Source organism: Ctenocephalides felis, unplaced genomic scaffold (assembly GCF_003426905.1).
Source record: "Ctenocephalides felis isolate EL2017-DRISC unplaced genomic scaffold, ASM342690v1 CF-g0.4_SCAFFOLD_03570, whole genome shotgun sequence".
NCBI lineage: Eukaryota > Metazoa > Arthropoda > Insecta > Siphonaptera > Pulicidae > Ctenocephalides > Ctenocephalides felis.
Genome location: NW_020539724.1, coordinates 24176306 through 24181595, shown reverse-complemented (window position 1 = coordinate 24181595; position 5290 = coordinate 24176306). Strand labels below are relative to the sequence as shown.

Below are 5290 nucleotides of genomic sequence, written 5' to 3'. Positions count from 1 at the left end.
ACTATTAAAATTGTGAAACTTTAATTTACCAAAAAGTTATCAAAAATTGTGAAAATGTTTGGCAATCTTGTAGTTTTTGAAAATATATTTTGTGAAATTTTTTAAATAAATTGAAGTTTACAATTTTCTTGAAAATTGTGAAAAATATGAAAAATTTAGAAAATTTGAATTTTTATGGAAATTCTGAACTTTTTTGAAAATTTTAGATTTTGAATTTGAACAAAAGTCGGAAAGTAGTTATGTGTGTAAAAATGTTCATTTTTTGTGAGTGTCCATATTATATTTAGATTTATAGTTGATAAGTCTTTGAACTATTATAAAATATTATTATTAGCATTCATTTATGCAACTTGCTTTAAGGTTAATCGATTGAAATGAAATCTATTAATATTAGTTTTCAATTTTTAAAACGTATTCTATCGTGGAAATTGCGCAATGACCAGAAAACGTAATAAAAACGCAATAACTCCATCAATTTCAATAATCCTATATCGAATGTTAGTTCAAGCGTTATTAATACTATATTTATTAACGATTTTTATATGTTACAGACACTTGAAAATTGAATTTACTAGTTTCGATAAAAAAATCTATCAAATAATTAATTTTATATAAAGCTCTTTTATTTTTGTAACGGTGGTGAAAATACGATTGCTTTTTTTTGTTTTAAATTGTCCACGCCTTCGAAATAACAAAATAGATTTAAAAACTAATATACATATATACATTGTACTTATTGTTTGTATTTCTATTTTTGTATGAAGATTTATTTAAATCTCTAACCAACTCATAAATTTATACTAAAAATAATTTCAATAATAGCTTATATGATATTATTATCGCATATTATCGGATATTTAGAGGCAGAGTAAATTGTCTGAAATATTATTGTGTTTAAATAATTTATGGGGAAAATTTAAAAGCCATTCGATTTAACTGAATAAGGGTTTGCATTGCTTAATTTTGCAAGACGTAAAAAATATAAAGCAGTGTAAAATATACCATTTTTTGTCCACGTTTTAGCCTGAAATCGTGCTGAATAGTTTCTTCGTATTAATATTTGACATTTTTATTCACGTTTTTGCTGAAACTTTTTATTATGATATTAGATTATGATTTGTAGTTCAATTTTCAAAATTCACCGAAGTTTGGAATAATGCTTGAACAAGCGATTTTGTCATGTGAGCCGAATTCAGAACTTTCGTCGACGTTTTCTCAAAAACGCCAGATCGGTAGAGTCGTTTCTCTAGAATTGTCAGAAAATTTGTTTTTGCAAAAAATCCTTAATCGATTTTTAAAATTTGGAAGCCTTTCGAAAGATTTCATTTGGCAAACGTGCTGATTAGTTTTTTTTGCAATGATCGAAATTCAGTTTGGACTAACGAGCTGTTATTTTTAGTTTTGATAGTTTATGTCTGAATTGAATCTGGACTTGCCTTGCCAAATCTAAATACATGCTGGCTTAGCAAGCCCGGCTAGCTCAGTCGGTAGAGCATGAGACTCTTAATCTCAGGGTCGTGGGTTCGAGCCCCACGTTGGGCGCATATTTTTTTTTATTAAGTATTTGTGGGAGTCGTAATGATTATGACAATATATTAAATTAGAAACTCCCAACATAAAAAATATATCAAATTTATTGACTATAAAAATACTTCGATATCAAAAATATACATGACATGTCCCATTGTTTTTTACAAATTAAAAACCAGCCTGCTTGATATCGCCACACACTCCCTGCCCAGTGTTGATCTCACAGTTAAAAAAAAAAAAAAAAATACAGGGAAACACGTTATAAAAATGTGGTGGGAAGGCAGATTATAGCAGACCAGTGTTGTAATACTGGTCAATGACAAATTTCCATGTTTCGTCAGCAGATCCACCGTATGTGGTTATTTGACCTGCCATCAACTCCATATTCTGCATAAGGTTCTGACTAAAAAAAAAATGTGGAAAATTTCCTGTACCTCGATGTCGGTGAACTTCTAAGATTCAGCCTCGATCTAATGGGTATTAGTAATATCAGAATAACTTAATGTTTAGAATGCATAATTTATGGGTACAGTTTCCATTTCTGCAAGTGTTGCATTCGTATCTGATGAGTTCCGATCAGAGAAAGAAGTTGACTCTTTATCCAAATCAGGATCATTGGTTTCTTTGACATAAGAGTCCAGAATTGTGGAATCCAATAAATTATGTCAAATTTTGTTTTGACTCGTCGTTGTCACCGATAATGGGAGGTAGCATTATAAGACGACTTGTTGAGTTAACAGAGAAAGAGAGGTTGAATTGCATCCCAATGAAAAAATTCAGGCTCCAAATTATTTTTTTTTGTCAGCTATAGACACTGAGGTCTGGGTATACCAAATGAGTAACCTCGGAAGTCTGATCCAGATAGTAAGTGCGTTAACTATGATGGATTGGACTGGACGTACCTTATAGGTCGTCACTGAAGACCAATGATTATGGTGCTGCGTCAAAATCAATTTTTCTGAAATCCTCGAAAAATAAAACTCCTTTGTCTTCATCTCCATCGTCGTGAGTCACCAATGTGGGAGTAGTAATGATTATGACAATATATTAAATTAGAAACTCCCAACATAAAAAATATATCAAATTTATTGACTATAAAAATACTTCGATATCAAAAATATACATGACATGTCCCATTGTTTTTTACAAATTAAAAACCAGCCTGCTTGATATCGCCACATATTATATACATTTTTTACCTTCCCGAATTAGAAATCCTTGTTTATATAAGAAAATCCGATTCGCTAATTTCATGTTTTCTCGACGTTTGAAGCCATTCTGAATCGAGTGAGACTGAGAAATTTGGAAAAAGTATACGTGTGTGTGTGTGTGTGTGAACAGATTTTTTGCCGTAAATCAACGTTTTCTCAAAAACGGCTGGACCGATTTCAAACGTTTAAAAGCCATTCGATGTATCTCGATGAAGACTAGCGTTGCTCAGTTTTGTGCGGCGATCGGCCGAGCCGTTTCTTTGTAAATAGCAGAGAAGTGAAAAATTTCTCGTCCACGTTTTAGCCCGCAATTCTGAATCGATTTTGAAAATTCAAAAACCGTTCGAAAGATATTAATTGGGAATCATGCTGATTAGGTTTTGGTAAAGATCGGCCGGGCCGTTTTGTCGTAATAAAGTGTTAATTTTTTTTTTCGACGATTTTTATGTTTTTTTTTTGACGGTAGATACCATAGTCTTATAGATCGTACTAAGATATTGCGGACCTACGACAAGCCGTTATATTTTCAAACTTCTTCAAAGTTTGCAAAAATTAGTATCGATTTTTCTGCATTTGTTAAAATTAAACCTTTCATCGACATTTGCTCAAAAACGCCTGAACCGTTTTCAGAAATTTAAAATCTATATTTGATGTATCTCAATGAGGACTATCGTTTGTCAGTTTTGTGCAATGATCTGCCAAGCCTGTTTCTTTGTAATTTGGAAAAAAGTGTTACACTTTTCGTCCCCATTTAAGCTCATACTACCGAATCGATTTTAAAAAATCAATAACTGTTCGAAAGATATTAGTTGGGAATGATACTGATTAGTTTTAGGTGAAAATCTACCGAGCCGTTTTCTTGTAATTAACTGTTGAAAAAAAATTTAAGCCGATTTTAATGAAACTTTTTTTTGGCGATATATATCATGGTTTTATAGAACCTAATGTCGTTTAATTTTTAATATTTATCAAAGTTTGAGAAAATGAGTAGTTTTTTGACGTTTGTCAAAATTAAAATTAGACGAAGTTTACAACAAAGGAACAGACATATCATAAAGATAGCCACTCTTAAAACTTGATTTCTTACATAGAATTTTATTTTGGAGAAGTTTTTGCTTCAAAAAAAATCGAACAGAATAAATTTTTGAAGCATTTTCTAATGAACAAATAATGTACACTGTGATCTATTGAAATTAACTTTGAAGTTGCAATATTCTGAACTTACTGACACGGTAACTATATAGAATATTTATTTATACTATAAGAATTGTAACGTAGGGGAAAGTCCCGTTACGCCGGACGGCACCTAGCGCCGAACACTCTATTTGAAACGTATTATTTAAGCGAGTATAAATCTTTTTATTTCAAAATACAAGTGAAAGGAGCGCGGGGGGCACAAAGGTACAGGATTATACGTTGAGCCTCGCCTGAGACCTACACGGCCACGTATTGTTATCCGAAAAATGGTAGAATATCATTAAATATTTTGAACAATTATAGTAGGTACCACCAAATGAACGAAAATGTCTGTCCCTTAGCACCGGACACTAAGTCGTTTCTTAGCGCCGGACAGTAAACATATTGATATTTCTTGTGAGAATTGACGTAATTTATTCTAATTATTTAATTTTGTTCTGTATGAATGCCAACGGTCTCTACATACTCCAGCTGAGAGCATCGGTGTGGCCCAAAAGGGTGAATGAATAGTGACTTTTTTTTGTAATATCTAAGAATATTTGTCAAACACACATGTGCAGACATTCCAGAGTGTGGAGATGGCTACATATGTGTTCAATGCAGGTTATTTTGAAACGTCTGGTACTAGGTGCTACTTTTTAAAATCATATTTTTTGTTACCGATCATTTGTTTCTGTCATTTGATTTTCGCCTAGTTTATTTAAAGTAATTTTTTGGCGGATTTAAACCATAATAAATATTAAAAATTGATTTTATGGCAAATCAAACACGCGCTGTGAGTGTCTAGTGATCTTATACCTAGTTTCAGTGTGATTAATCAGTGTTTTTGTGTAAATAATTTTTGACAAATCACTGTGCTAACTTTACACAACTTAGAGAAGTGTCACCCTGCGGGGGACACTATGGACAAATTTTCCATTACGGAAACATATAACGTGCTTTACGACGATTCACTAACATGTTCTGAATATGTCAATGAACAATTGCGTCTGAAGGAAACAGAACTTTCGTCTGCTAATAAGCATATTTCAACATCAAATACCAATATGGACGTCGATCTAATGCAAGTAGCCAATATTGAACAAGCTATTCAATGCATTTCACAAGACCCTGCAGTGACTGCTTCAAAGCTGGTATGTAGTCAAAATCAAAATATGCCCAAACAATTAACTAAGGTTCAAACATACAATACGGAAAATATTTGTACAACTAATCCGAGACATTCGTGGCAACTTGTTACAACAAAAAAAATTGTACAAAGTAAGAAGCGTAAATTATCTGATGATACTAATAGCACTCCGGTAACTCTGTCAAATAGATTCGAACCGCTAAATAGCATAAATCAGTTGCCA

At 32.2% G+C, this 5290-nt stretch overlaps 1 non-coding gene across 1 annotated transcript; it reads left to right on the top strand.

The window, feature by feature from the left end:
• Positions 1-1469: 1469 nt before the first annotated feature.
• Trnak-cuu lies at positions 1470-1542 on the top strand. The gene has a single exon. It is a non-coding gene; the product is annotated as a tRNA-Lys (tRNA).
• The last annotated feature ends 3748 nt before the right edge of the window (positions 1543-5290 follow it).